General features: G+C 36.7%; 1 long non-coding RNA gene across 1 annotated transcript in view; it reads left to right on the forward strand.

Annotated features, from left to right (window-relative positions):
• The window catches only part of LOC118935812 (uncharacterized), a 28,479-nt gene extending 11,612 nt beyond the window's left edge, over positions 1–16,867 (forward strand). Inside the window, exons 2-3 of the long non-coding RNA XR_008996768.1 lie at positions 9,006–9,184; positions 16,745–16,867. This is a non-coding gene — a long non-coding RNA (uncharacterized LOC118935812). The remainder of the gene's footprint in view (positions 1–9,005; positions 9,185–16,744) is intronic.
• Positions 16,868–23,381: the final 6,514 nt, after the last annotated feature.

Below are 23,381 nucleotides of genomic sequence, written 5' to 3' on the forward strand. Positions count from 1 at the left end.
TGACCCAACCTCTCCAGTCCAGATAAGCCCTCACTTGCCCTTGTAATATTGCCTTGTGCCTATTGTAAAATTGCCTTGTACCTATTGATATGGAGATGGACTACTTCTTTCTACCCCTTGGAAACACATATTGATGTGGAGATGCACTAAAGCCAGGTGAGAGATTCTGGAAATATTGCCATTTTACCCACAACATAGCATACACCTTAAATCAATAATCATTATGTGATGCTGTTCCCAGTAGATAGAACAGATTGCAGTATACTTTCCCCAAGCTAGACCCTCAGCTCTGTTTCCAAAATGCTGTTTCATCATTCTATCACCTCTCCTTTCAGTCACAGCATGTACTTCCTTCCATGCTCTTATTGTTTCAACCTCCCCCAGATCTGCTAAAGTACAAGTAGCCTCACTTATGGGTCACCCTATGTGGGAGGCCAAGAATAGGTCACTAGGGACCCATAGAGAGATGGGGGAGCTGTATAGAGCATCAGATTTCTCATTCCTACAGTGAGAACTCCTCATCAGGATCCTGGGGGTCCATATTATAGATGATATTTTTCATGCCCAGTTCCTGTAACACCTGCTGGAGCTCTGCATATGTTTTCCGGCTAGTGAGTAAGTATGGTAAATCACCCTGATTAGGCCAAACTGCCCTGATGGCTGCTGTCAGCCAATCCAGAAGCACCCAATTCCCTGAGGTGCGATGGGCACTTTGCAACCACTGCCAGAAGGAACAGTGAGTCATCAGGGAAGACAGTCTACCCATTTCAGACCCTGACAAAACAATATTTTCCACCCCCATATTCCAGAGACACAAAGACACAAAAGCCATGTAGGCAGAGGTTCTGACCTATTCTGCCAAAACCAAAAGCTCATGTCCACCAGCTCATCCTGGGTATGGGGTGGAGAATGGAGTGCTCCACAATCTGGGGAAGGGGTGGCTCCTCCCCCTAAGGAGCCTGTGGTTGTTGCATTTTTACCTTCTTAATTACAACTGGGCGGGCCTTTAATACAGGAGAGGCTGGTGCCTCCGTTGGTGGCCTCGGTAACAGTTCTGCACTTAGCCCCAGCCCCTCATCCTCTCCCAAAATCTCCTCTACCATCTTCAAGGCTGAAGGAACTGCTCTTTCCTTCCCCTCCCCAGTGGCCTCCTGCAACATGGATTCTTCTGCAGCCTCCTTCCTTGCTGCAAACATATCTTCCAGGAGCACAACCTCTCTTCTCAATAATTGTCTTTCTTTCTTAAGGGCATCCCACAAGTCATAACCTAGCTCTTTCAGATGACGCTGAAGTGTGTCTCTCTCTTGCCGAAGTGTATCTCTTGCCTCAATAACACTTTCTACTATTTTGAAAAACAAACATCCCACAGTCCTGGCTGCTACATGGCCACTCAGGGCCTCTAAGCAGTCTTCTATCTCATGGAAGACTAATTCTTCAGCTTCTGGTGTTTCCACCCTTCCCCAGTTGTGGGGAAGCACCCACCTATCTAGGAGGTGATTTATCCTAGACCAGTTTCTCACTGGGGACTCCCCAGTTGGAAGCACCACAGATAGGGGGCTCCTGGGTGAAACTGCACTGTCCATCACTACAGCCACTGGGGCCTCCCCACCATCCACAGGGGCATTTCCAGGTATCTCCCCAACAAGTCTAGGGGAAGCCCACCCAAGCATCATACCCATGAAGACAGATTTTGGGTTCAGAGGGCCTGCTGACTACCACCAGATATAACTCTGGGGGGAAAATAAGTTCCCATCCTGGGGCAAATTACCTTTGAAGCAGAAATAAGTAAATAAAGTGGGATAAACCCGTTTGTTGCTTATAAGCAGTCATCTGCTTCTCCTTGTCCATGTCTTTCACAACACAGCTGCAAAAGGGGACCCCACCCAATCTCTCTGGTCCAGATATGCCCTCGCTTCCCCTTATAATCACCTATTGATATGGAGATGCACTAAGGCCAGGTGAAAGATTCTGGAAATATCGCAATTTTACCCACACATCTATAAATGCACTATATTTCTGATCTTCAGTATTCATTCATATACATTTTGTTGTCATTATGTACTATTTTGAATTCTGTATTGTTTTTCCTTTAACATCATCTTACACTCAGCTTCCAACATATCAACTTCCTTATAATCTTGGTAACTATGCTTTGTTCCTTTCTATTAGTATGTTGGCCATTTATGCTCTTTACCATTTTTTGCTAATAAGAATAACATAGTTCAAATATCTCTTTACAAACAGCATATGAAAATGCTATGTAAACCCTCAAGAGCTGGGAAAACCAGTAAGAAGACATCATTATTATTTTTCTTTCATATAATTTTCTTGGAGTAATTTTCCCAAAGCATGTTTATAAGATCTGCAGATATGAACAGTTTTCTATCACTTGTCACATAAGTTACAATTCTGCCCATTTTCAACTGGATTATTTTTTTCTATTAATTTGTATGAGTTCTTTATGTATTTTGGATACTAACCCTTATTAGATGTAACATTTACAAATATCTTCCTCCATACAGTAGGTTTCTGTTTCATTTTCTTGATGGTTTCCTTTGCTATCCAGAAGCTTTTTAGTTTGATATAATCCCACTTACTTAATTTTGCATTTGTTTCCCTTGCAAAGGAAGACATATCCAGGAAAACATTGTTAATGACGATGTTCAAGACTTTACTGCCTATGTTTTCTTCTATGAGTTTTGTGGTTTTAGTTTTTATATTAGGTCTTCAGTCCATTTCAAATTTATTTTTGTGTATGGTGTAAGACAGTGGTCCAGTTTCATTCTTTTGAATATAGCTGTCCAGTTTTCCTAACACTATTTTTTGAAGAAGATACTGTCTTTTGCCCATTGTATATTCTTGCTTCCCTTCTCATATAGTAATCAACTATATAAGTGTGTGAATATTTTTGGGCTCTCTGTTTTGTTCCATGATCTATATATCTATTGTTAGGCCATTTATTTGTGTTATCAATTTTTTTCATCAGTGTCTTATTATTTTCAGGGTACAGATCCTTCACCTTTTTAGTTAAATGCTTCTTAGGTATTTTGTTCTTTTTGATGCTAATGAAAATAGAATTTTTCTGGATTTGTTTTTTGAAAATAAGTTCATTGTTACTCAATAGAAGCACAATTATTTTTATATGTGCATTTCTTGCCACTTTACTGATTTTGATTATTAGTTGTAACTTTTTGGGTGGTATTTTTGCTATTTTCTTATATAAGTTCATGTCTTCTTCAAAAAGAGACAATTTTATTCTTCATTCCCAGTTTGGATGTCTAATTGCTCTGGCCAGTACTTCCATTACTGTGTTGAATAAAAGTGGTGAGAATGGGCATCTTTCTCTTGTTTTTGATCTTAGGGCGAAAGCTTTCTGCTTTCATGCACTGTCTGTAGGAGCTCACATATGCCACCTGTGGGACCTTGTGTTCTACCTGTGGAAGTCCACAAATGAGATGACCTATGACTTTCTGAAGGGGGCTACAAGCCTGTAAGTAGGATATGTAGTGTTGTTGAAATTCATCTGCTGGTTGCTGTAAGTCCCTACCCCTTTTATCTACTCCTAGCCTTCTCCAGACTATTCAACTACATTAACCTGCTCAGTGTTTTGCATAGGGTGAGACAGAACTGGGCTTCCCAGGTAGCATCCCATAAGACTAGGAGAGCTGGGTGCTCACTTTGCTCTCATTTTCTCCCACAAGAGAAATGGTGGGCTGAAGGGGTCTCTCTTGGCACTGAGGTGTGCAGCCTTGGGGGTGGAGTAATGTAGGTAAATGAAGCTGTTCATATTCTCTTGAATACATCTGTTTCTAGATGATTTTCCTCCAAAGGTTGCTGAAACCTTTTAGTTGAACTCCTAAGCTCCCATATAAATACTCTCATTCATGAGTGGTTATTAAAGTCAGTGTTTATGTAGGAGTATGGGAGATGGAATCTCCTATTCCACTATCTTACTGATATCATCCTCCATCTTGTTTTAGTATATCAAACATCAAATCTTCATTATGATTCACATCAAGTGTCTTCTAATTTCTATTTTTATTTCTTCATTGACCATGGATTACTTAGTATACTGCTCAATTTTCAAGTCCTTGGGTTTTTTCTTGGTATATACTTGTTATATATTTCTATTTAAACTATTATGGTCAAAAACATATTTGGAATAATTTAATCTTTTGTATATTTTTGAGGCATTCTTTAAGACCCAGTATAGGGTTTGGTAAGTGTTCCATTTGTCCTTGAAAAACTAATGAATTCTATCATTGATGTAGCATTCTCCATACAGCAATCAGCCCAAATTTTTTAACAGACTAGTTCAGATCTTCTATATATTTATTGTTTCTTCTATCACTTACTGAGAGAAATGAATGAAGTCTCCACCCCTGATTGTGAATTTTTCTATTAATTGTGATATCTTCCTGATGGAGTGCCCCATTTTCATTAGGAACTATTCCTCTTTACCTCTCATAATACTTCTTGACTTCATGTCTACCTTGATATTAGTATAGGTAAACCAGCTTTTGTATGGTTAGAACTGTCAAGGTCTTTCTTTTCCCATCTTTCTGCTTTCACTCCTTCTATAATTTCACATTTAAAGTTTTTTTACTTCAAGAAGTGTATAGTAAGGTTTAAATCCTAATCTCTCTTTATAATCCTATTCTTTTAATTAAAGTATTTGTTCCAATTACTTTTAATTTAATTAATACATTTGGATTTATATTATTACCTTATTAATAACCTGCATTTGGCCCACTTCTTTGATGTTCTTTTCCTCTTGCTTTCTTTTAAATTAATGAAGTTTTTAATATTCCATTTTTTTTTCATTTTATTAGTCTGCTATACATTCTCTCACTATTATTTTATGGTAAGCCCTTGGCTTATTGCAGTCTCATATAGCATATATTTTTAAAATTTTCCTGATAATGTTAGAACTTTAGAACTTTTAAGCCCCAGTATTTCCTCACCAGCTCATTGTGGCTGCTTAAAATATTGCTGATGTCTCCTTTCCCCATTGGAGACTTACTGCCTGGGAAAGCCTGAAGTGTTGTCAAGTACAGTAATCTTACACACGGGATTGCTAAATGCCCAAAGAGAAAAGAAATAGCTGGTAATAATCAGCATATCTTGAAAGAGTTTTATTTTTTCCAGTATTTTAGTTCATCTAATAATCCTCCTTGCTTACAGAAATCCATGAAACCTTTTAAAACCTGAGTTTTGTAATTTATCCAGCTATCTTTAGTTATGGCAATGAAAGAGTTGACCTGCAGTTATTTCCTACATCTTATTTAGAGGTGAAGTTTCTTTCTTTTTGCTGTTTTAACATCGTAAACTAAGTCAGTCAATATCCCATATCGGTTTCTCTAATTTTGTTTTCCTGTTATTTATACTCTATGCCAATGAGGGTTTAGATGGAAATACACAAAGGTTATAAACTGGGATTCAATTACCAAGATCTTTAGGGTGGATGTTATAAAGAACAATAGTTGTTTTAAAAGTCCCACACTATCTGTATAATTGCTTATAAAACAAATCACTTTTGCTATTAGTGAATGAATCTAATACAGTGAGTATGAGCGTACAATGCATTTGATTTTGCACATCAGAAAATTACATTTGAGAAATGAATTCAAGATAGCTAAAGTCAGTGTTTCCTGACTCCAAAATTCCTGAACAGATTCCAACAATCAGTAATACGAACTATAGGCTCTCAAAAGAAGAGGACTGGAAAAGTAGACTTTTTTTGTTGTTGTTATTCCATTTCAGAGTTTTATATAGGGATGAATCATGATCAGATTTCCTTTATAGAGACATCATTTTGGGTCACTGTGGATAATTGTGTCCTGGGCAGAGGAAACATTTCTGCATGTGGTTGTATGGAAAAAAAGTTGGAGTTAGTAGAAAATAAAGCTTCGGACACTATAACCAGTGTACTATGTATAACAAGATGTGGGAATGTGACATTCTTTCCTTGACACAACAGGTAATGTAATATTCTAGCCTGTTAGGAGGAGATTTATATTGTCTTTTTTTCCTTGTTGCAGAAGTAAAAATTAATTTAAAAGTAAAAACAGGTAAAATAATGGTGCTGGATGATTTTTTAAAAAAGGAAACAATAAATTACCATTGCTCATTATGATTCCTTCCTCATATCTTGATTCAAGAGTCTTCAAGAAAGACACACTATGGTATGGAATTAAATCTGGGGTCCTAAACTTTTCTCAGAGGGTGTGTATTTTTAGCTTCTACAAGATCTTAAAACCTTAAGGTTAAATCAGAAACTGTGTGTGTCTGTATGGAGGTGAGAATGTGTGTTGAGATTTTTGTAGAGGTTCTCTTTTCCCTTGTGGGAAAAATTGAGAAAATGCACTAAACAATGCATCTTCACTTGTAAGCTAGAAATTCTTTGAGGTGCTACATTTTGGCACAGAGAGATGTACTTCATCATGTTCTTATGAAACAGGCTCCTTAGATGTTCCAACTGAGAAGTACTGACAGCTCCAGCAGGAGGGCTTCCTTACACCCACATTCGTGCCGAAACTCCAGCTGCCAAACACATTACTTTCCTCACTGTTAGTTTTTGGACAATGATTTTTGACTTAGGGATATCAAATACATGGAACAGGAATGTGACTTCTCTAATCACAGTTTAAGCATTCATCTCTGGTTACTGCAATGCCCTAATGTAATGAAAATGGTGGTGTTGTGTCTTATTTTTATCCAATGCATATCATGTGTCAGGCTGTGCCAGACACTTCATGTATTACGCCTACTTTAATCTTTATAACTCACACTCTCTCATAGAATTTTAGCTAAGCTTAGGTTGAATCATGAGGTATAGGAAACAATGTAACAGTGGCTTTAAGAAGTTGAAATGTTTTTTCTCACTTAAATGTCCCATAGTAGAAGGTTGTAATCATCATTAGTGTGCTTATTGCAGTTTCTGATTCTTCTCCTTCCAGGTACAGGGTAGCATTATACATCTCCATGCCCTTGATGTGAGATGTGACCATACGACTTGTTTTAGTCAATTAAATTTGAGTGGAAGTAATGTGTCATTCCTGGGAAGAAGCCTTTAAGACCTAATGAACACTCTGTCGTGTTCTTTTTTCTTGCCTCTGAAGAAGATGCTCTAATGTTGGGAAGGCCCTATCAGCCTTGGCCTCCAATTCAGGTCAGCTTGGAGTGGAGCAAACTGTGGTGATCCAAGATGGAAAAATAGTATGAACAAGAAATGAATCTTTCTTGTTTTAAGCCACTGCGTTTGTTCTCACTGATACAAATATCAGGGACTGGAATGATGCTCTATAGTGTCAGGGACCCAAGCTTCATGAGTGTCATTGCTTTATTAGGTGTGACTTTTATTCCCAGGCACACCTTATGGTCCAATATGGCTGCACTAGATCAGGTCATAATGTCTGTACTGCAGCCAATGAAAGCAGGGAGGGCATTGAGGTAGGTGTTCTCTTTGCTCTTAAGGCTGTTTCCAGAAAATTGCATGCATTACTCCCACTTGCATCTCATTTGCTACAACTTACTGATATGGCCACACCTATGGGCAAGAGAGCCTGAGAAGTGTGTGTGTGTGTGTCTGTGTGTGTGTTTTCCCAAAAGACCATACACTGAGCTAAAAATTAGGTCTATTACTTTAAAACAAAGGGAGAATCAATAATAAGAGACAACTAGCACTCTGTACAAAGGTAGTTCCTACAATAATCCTCATTTTATAAATGAGAAAAACATGGACCTAGAGTGTTAACCTAGTTAAGATCATATAGGTAATAATTGGTGGCACCTGATTAAGAATATAAACATGTGACTCCAAAGCCTGTGTGCTAATACAATATTATGCTATTTCCACTGCTAATCTGTAGAAAATAAATTATCTTAATAGCAAAAAAAGGTCTGTGGAATTCAAATTGATTTGTCTTTCTATTTTCCTCCCTTGCTCTCAAACTTGGAGAGAAGATGTGACTGTAGCTGTCAGTTCTGATATTAACCAAGCAGTTTTTTAAATTCATAGGTTAGGAGCAGAGGTATCTCTGTTAGGTCAATGTATCTGCCTTCTTGGTTACACTGATTTTGAAAACTAGTTACAGTGCCAGCCTGTTAGTAATAAATAAGCTTAATTACTAAGGAAGACTATAAGCATAAAAAACACAATTGTGAGTCTTAGAGATCATATTTAACTATTTACAATGTAAACCCCATCTCAGAAGTAGATACATTTTAAATAAAAATTCAAATTGACTAATAAAGTCATTTAATATTCCTTCTACCTCTTTTAATAAAGTGTGGCTTATGCTCATAATTCTTTATAACTATCTCCTAATATCTCTTATACTAATTTGATTTCTTCCCTATTTATAAGCTCTATTTATCAGTTTTTTTCCAGGTGTAGTAAAGAACTTTCTCTCACTGTTTGGTGAAATAATCGGGAAAACTTTAGTGAAATATTATGTTAGTCATATTAAGATACTAGAAGCAATTCTTAATTGTGATTTAAATTATTCTGGCTATACTCCATTCTCTTGACTGAGAATTCTATCTTTGGGTTTTAGCCTCAAGTACATCTTACACAATTTAAATATAAAAATATGTAAATCAGTGACACTATATAAATACAACTCATTTCTTACTGGAGATCCTGGCTCTATTTTATTGTTGTACATAAAGGTACATATAGTAGGCTAAAGAAAGAATACAGGAAATATATGCAGAGAGAAAAATTACTATTTTTTCTTAGCTGCTGAAAAGGGTCTGATGCTGTCTCAGTAATTATTTTGACTAATGTGACAATATTTTGATTCTAAGAGTACTATAGAGGCTGGTAGAAATTTTGAACCTTTTATATCTTGTCCTCAGTGACCCTTTCTGGACTGACAACATGAAGCTATTAATTAAATAGTCAGTGACTGTAAGTGTAAGTTGATTTATGACATTTGAAGGTACATGAATTCCTCAGCTAAGCCAATTATAAAGTGGTTTCCTTTAATCTTCATTGACAGGCATTTCTGTGCAGCTTGGGCTAATATTCAGGGCACACTGCCTGATGCAGCAGCCATCACAGTGCCTTCAGTGGTGGGAATACTGAGTTGGCAGTCTAGAATTCCAGAGCAGCTGCTGGTGGAGAAGGCATTTAGGAAGCAGGAATGAACTAAAGAGCTGCCACGCTGAGATTTCTTCTGTGAATACAGTTCACTGTTGGCTCTGATACCGAGGCATGTAAAGTATATCAAGAAACAAAAGGATATCAGACCTACAGGGAAGACATAATACCCATTCTCCTTAAAGTTTTCCAAAAAATAGAAGAGGAGGGGATACTCCTAAACTCACTCTATGAAGGTAACATCACCCTAATACCAAAACCAGGCAAAGACCCCACCAAAAAAGAAAACTACAGACCAATAACCCTGATGAACGTAGATGCAAAAATACTCAACAAAATATTAGCAAACCGAATTCAAAAATACATCAAAAGGATCGTACACCATGACCAAGTGGGATTCATCCCAGGGATGCAAGGATGGTACAACATTCGAAAGTCCATCAACATCATCCACCACATCAACAAAAAGAAAGTCAAAAACCACATGATCATCTCCATAGATGCTGAAAAAGCATTTGACAAAGTTCAACATCCATTCATGATAAAAATTCTCAGCAAAATGGGAATAGAGGGCAAGTACCTCAACATAATAAAGGCCATCTATGATAAACCCACAGCCAACATTATATTGAACAGCGAGAAGCTGAAAGCTTTTCTTCTGAGATCGGGAACTAGACAGGGATGCCCACTGTCCCCACTGTTATTTAACATAGTACTGGAGGTCCTAGCCACGGCAATCAGACAAAACAAAGAAACACAAGGAATCCAGATTGGTAAAGAAGAAGTTAAACTGTCACTATTTGCAGATGACATGATACTGTACATAAAAAACCCTAAAGACTCCACCCCAAAACTACTAGAACTGATATCGGAATACAGCAAAGTTACAGGATACAAAATCAACACACAGAAATCTGTGGCTTTCCTATACACTAACAATGAACCAACAGAAAGAGAAATCAGGAAAACAACTCCATTCACAATTGCATCAAAAAGAATAAAATACCTAGGAATAAACCTAACCAAAGAAGTGAAAGACTTATACTCTGAAAACTACAAGTCACTCTTAAGAGAAATTAAAGGGGACACTAACAGATGGAAACTCATCTCATGCTCGTGGCTAGGAAGAATTAATATCGTCAAAATGGCCATCCTGCCCAAAGCAATATACAGATTTGATGCAATCCCTATGAAATTACCAGCAACATTCTTCAATGAACTGGAACAAATAATTCAAAAATTCATATGGAAACACCAAAGACCCCAAATAGCCAAAGCAATCCTGAGAAAGAAGAATAAAGTAGGGGGGATCTCACTCCCCAACTTCAAGCTCTACTATAAAGCCATAGTAATCAAGACAATTTGGTACTGGCACAAGAGCAGAGCCACAGACCAATGGAACAGACTAGAGAATCCAGACATTAACCCAGACATATATGGTCAATTAATATTTGATAAAGGAGCCATGGACATACAATGGCGAAATGACAGTCTCTTCAACAGGTGGTGCTGGCAAAACTGGACAGCTACATGTAGGAGAATGAAACTGGACCATTGTCTAACCCCATATACAAAAGTAAACTCCAAATGGATCAAAGACCTGAATGTAAGTCATGAAACCATTAAACTCTTGGAAGAAAACATAGGCTTTTGCCTCTTAGACATAAACATGAGTGACCTCTTCTTGAACATATCTCCCCGGGCAAGGAAAACAACAGCAAAAATGAATAAGTGGGACTATATTAAGCTGAAAAGCTTCTGTACAGCAAAAGTCACCATCAATAGAACAAAAAGAAACCCTACAGTATGGGAGAATATATTTGAAAATGACACATTCGATAAAGGCTTGATGTCCAGACTATATAAAGAGCTCACATGCCTCAACAAACAAAAAACAAATAACCCAATTAAAAAATGGGCAGAGGAACTGAACAGACAGTTCCCCAAAAAAGAAATACAGATGGCCAACAGACACATGAAAAGATGCTCCACATCGCTAATTATCAGAGAAATGCAAATTAAAACTACAATGAGGTATCACCTCACACCAGTAAGGATGGCTGCCATCCAAAAGACAAACAACAACAATTGTTGGCGAGGCTGTGGAGAAAGGGGAACTCTCCTACACTGCTGGTGGGAATGTAAGTTAGTTCAACCATTGTGGAAAGCAGTATGGAGGTACATCAAAATGCTCAAAACAGACTTACCATTTGACCCAGGAATTGCACTCCTAGGAATTTACCCTAAGAATGAAGCAATCAAGTTTGAGAAAGACAGATGCACCCCTATGTTTATCGCAGCACTATTTGCAATAGCCAAGAAGTAGAAGCAACCTAAATGTCCATCGACAGATGAATGGATAAAGAAGATGTGGTACATATACACAATGGAATACTACTCAGCCATAAGAAAAGGACAAATTCTACCATTTACAGCAACATGGATGGAGCTGGAGGGTATTATGCTCAGTGAAATAAGCCAAGCGGAGAAAGAGAAATACCAAATGATTTCACTCATCTGTGGAGTATAAGAACAAAGGAAAAACTGAAGGAACAAAACAGCAGCAGAATCACAGAACTCAAGAATGGACTAGCAGGTACCAAAGGGAAAGGGACTGGGGAGGATGGGTGGGTAGGGAGAGATAAGGGGGGGTGAAGAAGAAGGGGGTTATTAAGATTATCATGCATGGGGTGGGTGGGAGAAATGGGAGGGCTGTACAACACAGAGAAGACAAGTAGTGATTCTACAACATTTTGCTATGCTGATGGACAGTGACTGTAAAGGGGTTTATAGGGGAGACCTGGTATAGGGGAGAGCCTAGTAAACATAATATTCATCATGTAATTTTAGATTAATGATAACAAAAAAATAAATAAAAAGCAGTTACTGTGTGGCGACCTCCAATGAGTTCTACACAATGGTATAAAGGGCATATAAAAGTGTAGGCAAAGGGTCTGTTTGTGTTTATACAGAGGATCAAAGCTTAATTTGGCTATGATATGAAAAAGAACTTCCAACATCAGCACTCTCTGGAAGACTCATGCCAGAAGATGATCACCAAAAAACCCCAACAAAGATCCACGCGCTGCTACAGCTGTAGATGCACTCATCCCACCAGTTCCTGGACTTGCCATGGGAATGAAGAAGGAGATATCTAAGCCGGCCTGTGCATACAGTAAAACAACAAATTTGACTGGACCTATACTGTTGGAACTCAACCAAGAATTCGGAGAAGTGCAAATTGTAGCGCTCCAAAATCTTAGAACTACAGACTATCTACTGTTAAAAGAACATATGGGATGTGAACAGTCCCCAGGAATGGGTTGTTTTAATTTGTCTGATTTCTCTCAGACTGTTCAAGTTCAGTTGGACAATATCCACCATATCATAGATAAGTTTTCACAAATGTCTAAGGTGCCTAACTGGTTTTCTTGGTTTCACTGGAGATGGCTGGTAATTATAGGTCTGCTTTGGTTATGTAACTGTACTCCTATTATGTTAATGTGTGTGCGCAATTTAATTAGTAGTTCAAAACCTATACATGTTGAAGTTACTCTACAAGAAGATATGTCAAAGAAATAATCAATCTTCCCATGTTTTCTTCCACCTGCTACTTCTGTAGCTTTTCTTCTTCCTTCCTAATTACAACCCTTAAATAGAATTCGTGCCTCATATCAAATTTACCGAGTATCATAATTCCTCCAAGTGGTAAAGATACCTCAAGACAAATGCTGGGCATAGAAGCCACAGGGCATAAATATGCAAAGAAGTAAAAAGCTAACTTTTTCAAACAATAAGGCTTCTCTCTCACTTACCAACTTCACATTTCCCTGTATGGCCCCGGAAGATGACTGGTTAGCCAGAGACGGGTAAGATTCCTCAAGGGAGGAACAACCTAAGACAGGCACAGTCGCAGGGGGGCCATCAGGTGAGAAATTGGGGATCAACAGAGGTGAGGCTTAGAACCTCACCCCCCCTGTTCTGAGAGAAATCGGCATCCGTGGATGTTTTATTGCCCTTGTCTAGCTTGGATTAACACATAGTCTACAGGCACACACCTGATCATCTACATTTGCTCTCTTACAACACTAAACTATGTTTTGTACCTTTATCTTGCATCTACCTACGACCTCAGCATTTTATTAAAAATAATAATAATAGAGAAATGTGGTATCCACATATAAATCAAGTATAAAAATCAAACGAATATTCATATTTGAACTGATTGTTTATAGTTCATACTGCATGAGCAAAACTGAAAGTTTCTGTGATGACTACCCTTGTACTGTTCACCATGTAACTAATTCACTATGTAAGAATTTGTTCTCCATGTAAGAACTTGTTCGTTATGCTTCAGAAGATTGGAGACTGATGAAAATTAGGCTTGGGGTGGATTAATGATTGTGCATTGAGCATTGACTCCCCTATACAGAATTTTATTGTTGTTAACAACTATTTGATCAATAAATATGAGAGATGCCCTCTCAAAAAAAAAAAAAAAGTACACACTTCCAGTCGTAAAATAAATAAGTATGCGGGATGTAATGTATAGCATAAGGAATATAGTCAAAATATTGTAACAACTTTGTATGGTGATAGCTGGTAGCTAGAATTATCATGTATATAAATGTTGAATCACTGTGTTGTACACCTGAAACTAATGTAATACTGTGTGTCAACTACCCTTCAATAAAAAATAATTATCTACAAAAAAAAAAAAGAAACAAAATGAGTGACTCATTTTGTGCTTGCGATTAGTTCTAATGAATTCCTCCATGATTGTCTTATTGAGATATAGTACTTCAACCAAAAACCTAATCTTTGAGTTCAAGCTAATTTTTAAATTTTTATCAAGTATCAAGTACAATTTGATAAGGCACTATGATGAAGAATAATTATGTAATTTCAAAAATGAAGTGGACCAATTCTTCATTTGATAAATTGGAATAATCACGTACATCTGATAGTATTTAATGGTACCAAAACCAGAGTAACCAAGCCTCTATTTGACCTTTCTTTTTACTATTATATATAATACCTTGTTTTATTTAATCATCACAATGTTACATGGAAGTAGGTTTATCAAAGATAATATTCTTTTCTCCAATGTGGAGACTGGTTGGAAAGATTATGTGTCAAAATTAAGATTCATAACCAGACCTTCAAATTTCTAAATTCATGAGAAGTTCATGGCCCCTGAAATGTATAATGACAATGCTCAAGAGCATGCGAACAAATTTGTGAAGAAGGATAACTGTGAGCATATTTTTATAGTCTCTCTTTTCCTCTTCTGGTCTCTCTCTTGTATTGTGTTCACTCTTTTCTTCTTTTAAATTAAAACTCTGTGTCCCCACAGCTCCCAATTTCTGAGAAGCGAATTAACAGTTAAATAATCTGAAGCATTGTTGTTTGTATTTAATTTATGTTGGATTATATGTACAACTTCCATAATATACATTTTAAGAGTGCATCCTGGACCACATACTACATGTTTTATTCATTCAAATGTTTGATTGATGAAGGAAGAAATTGAATACTTGGTAAGTAATAAATTCTCCAATAAATTTTTTCAGTATAATTTTCACTGATGTACTTACATGTTTTAGTATATTCTTTCTTATAAAAATAGTCCTTTGTTACCCAGTCTTACCAATGGAGTTACTATAGTCTATGTATGCACTTAAGTCACCTCAAATTCTCTCTTCAACCTACTCTTCTCTGGTTTCTGCCCCATCTTATCACAGACAGCACCTGTCAAGGTCAACAGTGACATCCATGTTGCTGAATTCAATGGTCATTAATTTATTTGGCCTTCTGTGATCAGTGTTTGACTCTCACAGTTCCACCTTGTAATAATTTCTTCTTTTCTTGGCTTTAAAAAGTGATCTAACTCTTTTTCAGGATCTTGCTGATTTCTCCTCCTCTGTGTAGCATTTATTCCATGGACTCTTCTCTTTTCCATATATATACTTTCTCAAGGTTTGGCTTAAATTCTCCTTGGATTGACTAATTTATTTCAATGTCTTTCAGTATCCTTTTATGTACTTATAACTCCCAAATCTGTATTTCCATTCATGATCTTTCCTTGTACAACAGATTCATATCTCTCTACTGAATATTGCCACGTGGATGCCTCACGGGCATCTGATAATAACCATAGCTAAATAAAATTCTTGATGCCTACTGCCCCTGTTCTAATCTGCTACCTCCATTATTTCCTGTACCAAATAAATGGCCCCTTAATCTATCCACTAGGTCAGGAAAATAATCTAAAAGTTAACTTTGATTCCTCTGTGTAGCCTATTCCCCATATCAAGACAATCAACAAGTCTGTTGGCTCTGCCTCCAAAACATATGCCAAGACTTGCTGCTTCTCCCATCAAAGCCATAATCATATTTTATGTAAACTAAAACAACACTTCTCTTTAGCCCTCTTATTCCACTCTTACCCTTATATTAACCAATCTTCACACAAAAACCTGAATGCCTTTTTAAGACAGTGATTAGATCATGTCCTTCTCCTTAAACCTATGCTTATTATTAAAACCATATTAAATTCGAATTCCTTTTTCCAGCTATAAAGCCCCTGTGTGTTTTGTCCCCTGCTATTGCTCTCAACTTCATATAATACAATTTTCTCTTCAGGACAGTGTAGTCACTGTGATATTTCTGTTACAGAAACATAAAAATTTAGGTGCTTTGCATGATCTCTTCCTTCTTAATCTGGTTTTCCCCCATATCTTTGGAGGGACTAACTCATTTTAGAACTCAGCTTGAATTTCCTAACTCAGAGAGGCCTTCTATGACCACCAGCCTACAACAGCCATCAGTCACTCTCCCTCATATCACTAATTTTTCAGTGTATCACTCATTTCATCCTAATATTATTTGTGTTTTATTTGTTATCTAATTAATTGATTAATCAATGTGTTTATCTTTTCATTTTTTATCTCTCTTCTCACAGTGTGTATGCCCCTACTAAGTAGGATATGTTCTACATTTTCTTTGGGACATTACTAATGCCTAATACATGAGCATGGGTGCTCAAAAAATATTTGTTTATTAAGTAGACTTTAAAGTTTTCCTGATGATCTCAGTCTAGTTGGAGATACTAATCTATCTTAGGGTTTTTTCTTTCTCTTTTCTACCTTATCTTCTGAAGGGTGAGAAAATCACTCAGCTGAGTGTTCCCGCTCTCTTTCTCAGACACACACACAAACGTGTATGTATAAAATCTCCATTTCATTCTGGAAAGGGACCTCTTTTATAAGTGGCTTGACTGCAGTCACTGAGCATCACTGAGTAGTAAAGCTGTTCATACAGATACAATTGGCACTTCATTTCTTTTCCATTTGCCTGCTCTGTGCAGGTACAGAGTGGACCCTAATTATGACTTCACATGTTGTTCTGTAACTAATGCGATCCTTCTGGTGTTGACTACGGGTACCGCAGTGGACACATCCTTTAGTATTAATTAACCTTTCCTTTGATAGCAGTACTGTTACTTCTGTTTGTGTAGTACCACCACATTTTACCCTTGATCTTGACTTGGCGGGCCTTGATTGATCTAATTCTGTGAATGCTCTGTGAAATATAAGTTAGTTCTGAGATGGCCAACTAAATCGTAATTAATTTCAGGACTTTTGCTGGAAATACTTGGCTATGGGAGTTTTGTACCCCACTGAATATGAACAAGAAACTGTAACCTGGAGACTGTTTTGGGACCAGCAGTGGAGGCCTCGCAGAATGAGGCCAACAAAGAGAAATGAGGAAGGAAGTAGTTCCACTCACTGTGTTTGAGCCACACAAATACACCTTATCTAAGATCAATCATGTTTCTAAACTTTCCAATTATATGAGCCTTCTTGCTTCCTTATAGTTTAATTCAGTTGGAATTTGCTGTTCTGTTGAAAAACCTGAAAATGTTCTCTTACTGGTGAGATAACTCATGTGCATCTGAAGCAAATTGCAGTGCTTGAATCTGTGATGATCTAACTGGGGGCCTACTTTGTTAGGCATATTAAATTATGTTTATAAATAATATAAAATCATATAAAATACATAATTATGCTTGAGTGATAATTCTTAAGATAGCTGTGATAAAGCATCTACTCTGTGAACAAATAAAAACAAAACCACAAACAAAACAACAAATAAAACACTTTTTTTTGGATTCCATGCTTCTTATGCTCTCAAGGACATTGCTTTCCCAGTCAGCCCCTTTGCATTATCCTTTTCCTGTCTTTATTTATTGGCAGGTAGTTGGATAGTTAACTGAATCAAAGATTTTTAGGCAAGAAGGGACTATTGGGAGATAAAAATATGATGTTGTTATCAGCAAGGTGTCTATGTCTGTCCAGCCATTTGGCACAAAAACTCAGTAGCAAAGAGACTTTGAATTTTCATTTTAATTTTTATCCATTGAGATATGGACTTTCTTAAATAATGCCCACTCTCTTCTGAGGCCAAATTCCATAGTTTGTTTGTGGTTATCACTGTTTTTCCAGATTGGTAGCATTTGGTATTTAATCATTCCATCTTTCTTGTGATATTATCTTTAATCACTTTCTTAGAACACCACCTTTTACTATTTTTTTTTCCCCCTCTGTATATCACTAGCTATTTGTTCTTAGTCTTCTCCCCTGGTTCCTTCTCATCTTCCTGGCCTCTAAGTATGGGAAGCATTCAGGACTTACTCCTTGGGTATGTTTTCTTTGATAACTTGATCCCCAGCTGATCTCATCCAGTCTTACAACTTAGATATTATCCATATGCTAATGCGCTAATGATTGCTGTCTTAGTTTAAGCTTTCCCAGAAACAGGCTCTGAGATAAAAATTCAAGTGCAAGTAGCTGTGTGGAAGATGATCCCAGGAAACCTGAACAGAAGTTTGTGAAAGCGAGACAAGGAGGGGCACCAATAAATGGTGCACTTTTGAACAAGTTACTGTTGTGGGAACTGGAACTTTATTTCCACTGGGGATTCTGGTTGCTAGTAGATAGCAGATACTTCAGATTTAGCCCATTCCTGGGGGACTTCAGTTCCCTGGCACTTCCAGCCTGCCACATGCATAAAGCAATCCAATGGCTGGAGAAAGCCATTAAGCTGAGTCACAAATACTGACCATTGGAAGTTGGATAAATGCAAGTGAAAATGGGTAATCCTGATAGGATGGATGTGCATAGGCCTCAACAACGTCTGCCACAACTGGTGTATCTTTGACTTAGTCCTCTCCAATGAACTTAACTACCTGCCCAACATTTTAGATATCTAGTAGGTTAAAAACAAAACTACTGATTTCCATTCCTCAAAACCTGTTCTTTCCTAGAATTCCCCCACTTCTCTAAGTTGAAATTCCATCCTTTAAGTTGCTCAGACTGAAACTTTGGAATTACTCTTGGTGCTCCTCTCTCTTTCATACTCTATATGTCCACTACATTCATACTCGATATGTCTGCTCGTCAAGCCTGTTTCTCAGCATTTCCTCTACCACTAACATCTCTCACATGCGTTAGTGCCTCTTTACTGGCTTTCTTGTTTCCATCCTTGCTCTTTTTGTCTTCTTAAAATCTTTTAACTGTAAAGCAATCAAGGTGATATTTAAATTTAAGTCATACTATGCCAAAGCCTTCTCATCTCATTCAAATTAAAATCCAAAGTCGTAATTATAACCTTCAAAGTCCTAAATAAGTTAACCCCTAGTTACCAAACTGATCTCATATTTGACCTCTCCTCTCTTTGTTCACTTTATTCTAGGTACAGTGACTTTCTAACATTTCCATAAATAGATCAAGCTGTCATCAGGATTTTGCATTGTTTATTCTTCTTTTATTACTCTACACCAGAGGGCTGTATGACTGGCTTGGTCACTCATCCGCTTCAGGTCTCCTCTGTGAGTCAATTTCATACGAACTTTCGTTATGGAAAATTATATCCTATGCTCCATTATTTTTTCTCCCCTTGACCTGATGTTCCCTCTCCCATTACTTTTATCATTTTATGATACCACACACATATATAATGTAAGCTCTATGAGAGCAGACTTTGTTTTGTCCGCTGCTGTCTCCTAAGACCTAGAAAAGTTTCTGGCACTGGTGAATTTTGAAAGAAAAAAACTTGTTGTAACAAAGGAAACTATTTCCAAATACTATAAATAAACGTCTTGTCTTTTATAGCTTTTCAGGAGAATTTATTTTTGTTTCAAATTAGAATGAGTAGAAGATATAAAGAAACATATAAGTATGTCACATATAAATCATACCATCTTTTATGGTATATCCCATAGCTTAGGATACTCATAGGAGAAAATCAAACAGTGCAACATATTTTAATATTAGCTGGGCCTTTTCCTTTTATGTTATAATTTATAAATAAAGAAAGATATTTGAAAGAGAGAATAGAACTTATATAGTTTTTGATTAAAATATTACTGTATGATAGCAAATTTGTAGAAGATAACTCCAGGAAGTATTACTCAATTATAGTATCTATTTGGAAAAACAATAATACACTTACTAGAAGAAGAGAGGTAGTTGCTCAGTTGCCTTTCACAAAAATATAGTAGGAATTATGAATAGGAGTTTCAAAAGATGCTGGAATGCAAAAGAGTGTGAAACCAGGGAGGACACATAATAAAAATTCAATGATTGTGTTACATCCAGACAATAGGATATTATTCAGTGCTAAAAAGAAATGAGCTATCAAGTTAGAGAAGACACAGAAGAAACTTAAATGTATATTACCAATTGAAAGAAGACAATCTGCAAAAGCTACATACTATATGATTCCAATTATTTCCAGAGGCAGAACTATGGATGGAATAAAAAAAATCAGTGGTTGCCATAAGTGAGAGGGCAGAGGAGGAAATGAATAGACAGAGCACAAAGGATTCTTAGGGAGGTGAAAAACACTCTGTATAATATAATACTGGGTATATGTCATTATACATTTGTTTAAATCCATAGAATGTACAACACCAAGAATGAAACCTAAGGCAAAGCACAGATTTTGGGTGATTATGATGTGTCAATGTAGGTTCATCCTTGGTAAACAAAACAGAGAAGTACAATCTGGTGAGATGTTGATAATGGGAGAGGCTATGCACGTGTGGGTGCAGAGGGCATGTGATTTCTTTGTACTGCCATCTCAATTTTGTTGTAAATCAAAAATGTCTCTAAAAGTTGTCTTAAAAATTAAGTGATATTTACCAAACTTGGTTCTATCCAATTACATTTCTCTTTACATTTTAGCTCAGTGAGTCTTGGCAGGAATGAGTTCTAGAATACTTTTCTTGATATTTGAAGGTGGTTGGATTTACATTCTTTTGCAAAAAAAAATTTGACTACAGTTAATTACTATCATTGTCCTATTTTCTGTTGACACAAAGGCCAGTGTAAGAAATGACTTGTTTTGCCATTTGTTGAAGGATGAGGAAATTAATGATGATAGTACTTATGTTAAGGACTGAAGATGTGGGTCTTGAGGGTTTTCCAAGGATGGGAGTATAGATCCCTTTTGTAAGTTGGGAGAGGCTTACCAGGATGGATGACCACTGCGCTGAGTGTTGGGGGACAAACAGCAGTTAGCGATATGAAGCAGGGGCTGAAGTCAGAGTTTCAGGAAGACCAAACTTTATGTGACGATGCCAGTGCATAAGCCTGAAATGTCCTTTCAGGAATCTGCACATGTTTTAGTTAAGCTACAGCCAAGAATAAAATATGGGGAAGCTGCAAGAAATACACTGATAAGATTATAAAGAGCTTATGTATCTAGCTAGGTGTTTGAATTTTATACGAAAATTTATGTATTTGTGCAGAAGACTGATACATTTGCATTTGAGAAATATCCTTGTAGGAGAAGTTTGGAGGACAGATTGAAGGAGAGGACATAATGGAAGAAAGGAGAAAAATTTTATGACAGGGAAATACTAATGAATATTAGTGCTATGTCATTATTAGTGAAATGTTGAAGTAGATAATTCACATATTTAAGAAAGAAGGAATGTTCAGGGTGTACACTGATTGGATGTGGGAAATCAACAATAAGAAGGCATCTAAGATAAATTTTATCCTTCTAACTTAGACAATTCTTTGAATATTATTGGTTTCTACTGTAATTGGAGTATCATAATAGGAACATTTAGGGAGTTGGGGAGGAGAAAGGGGTAATAAGATGGTAAGTTCAATTGTGGAGCTGTTCACCTGAATATAATGCAGGACATTTAAATAAAAATGTTCAGTAAGCAGTTAGTTATACATTTCAGGAGCTCATTGGAAATGAGGCTGATGGATAAATGTTTACTTGTGTGTCATCAGAAAGTTACTGGCTATTGGAGACTTGGACTTGGAAAAGTTTACTCTGATGAGTCAGTCTGTTACACTAACATTTAATAATGCAGGAAAATTAGCTTACAAAAGGAGACCGATAGCAGAGGCCAGACAAATAGTATACCACCAGGAGATAATGGGAAGAATGTTAAAGCCATGCATATAGACCTCTTTAAGGTTATTTTTTTAACCTAGAATGATTTACTTAGCCTGATGCTTTTTAGAATGTCAAAAAGATTTTGAAGCTTTAATAACACCTCTTGGTAATGGACAATGTAAGGTTAATTTTCTTAGAACAGTGATTCTCAACATTTTGGGAAGGTTGATAATCTCATGGTAGATGTGAAGTTTCTACCAGTGGAAAAATCTACATATTGACTGTATTTGTCAAAGTCCTTGGCTCACTGATTTGATGAATGAATTATTTTCCATCCTTAGCCCAGAAAAGAGTTTATAGTCTTATGGGACCAGCAGCAGTATTTATTTATGGTCTTGTTCAAGGGCTATGTTAACTATTCTGCTCTCTGTCATTATATAGTCCAAAGGGACCTGTACTATCCCAGAATATCATTTTGGGATCAGATGTAAACATGTGCCAGGTATATTGGGGCATCTGAGCTCCAGTGAGTTCAAGATAAATTCTATGAAAATTCATGGACTTGACACATCAGTGAAATCGTTGGGATTGAGTGATCTGAAGCATACTGAGACACCCTGTCTGATATAAGGTATAAAGTATTTCATCACGCACCTTCCACTACTAAGAAGGAAGTATAATGACTGATAGAGTTTTAGTTTAGGGGATAGTTTAACATCATACTTGAGAATACTGATTTAATGAATTTACTGAGTGACTCTGGATTCAGCCATGCCTGGTGCTAGCACAATGGACTTATGATCAGGGAAGCCATGGTTGCAGAGAGAGAGGCTATGGGTAGAACCAGCTCACTAAGGCTATTGCTACTGTCAACTATACAACCTGAAAAATATGTAACAAACCCTCAAACTGGGGGTTTTACAGCGAGCCAACTTGTAACTTGGGGACAATTAGATTCACTTGGATCAAAATTGATATATTTTGTTTACAGGTATGCATATCTTGCACAGAGTCTCAGGCAACACTCTTAAGGCCTTTTATGGTATTTGCCCTAGTCACAATTTTTAACCTGATAGAATGATGAAACAGCATTTTAGACACATTGCTGAGGGCAAGCTTGGGGAAGGTATATTGCAATGTGTTCTCCCTACTGGGAACACAGCATCGTATATGATTATAGCTTTAAGGTGTATGCTATGTCCTGCAGGATTATGCCATATTCATGCCAGATATCTTCTCCAAGCTAGTATTCCCTAAATTAGTGTTTGCTGTAATTTTATAGAATGCAATTACAATGGGCAATGAGGATCAACTGTATTTTCTTGGGTGAACTGTTTGTTCAAATATTTTACCCACTTTAATATTTACTTATTTATTATTTTTATATTGAAGTACATGCCATGAAATGCAGAAATCTTAGCATACAGTTTGATGAATTTTGACATATGTTTATATTCATGTAACAATCACCTAGATCAAGATATCAAGCATTCTCATTAATTTCTTTTCAGTTTTTAAACTTGATTATTGTGTTCTTAATGTTGAGTTTTGAGCGTTCTAGTTGTTCTAGATAATATCTTTGTCAGATATATGCTTTACAAATACTTTCCCACAGATTGTGGCATGTCTTTTCATTTTCTTAGCAGTGTCTTTTGAAAAGCAGGAAATTGAAATTTTGATGAAGCCCAGTTTTTCTATTTGTTCTTTTATTGATTGAGCTTTTGGTGTTGTATCTAATAAATCTTTACTAACCTAAGGTTACAAAGATTTTCTCCTAGACATTTTACAGTTTAGGTTTTATATTTATATTTGTTTTTCATTTTGTGTTAAAATTTATATTTGGTGGAAAATA

This window comes from Manis pentadactyla, chromosome 3, assembly GCF_030020395.1.
Source record: "Manis pentadactyla isolate mManPen7 chromosome 3, mManPen7.hap1, whole genome shotgun sequence".
Taxonomy (NCBI): Eukaryota; Metazoa; Chordata; class Mammalia; order Pholidota; family Manidae; genus Manis; species Manis pentadactyla.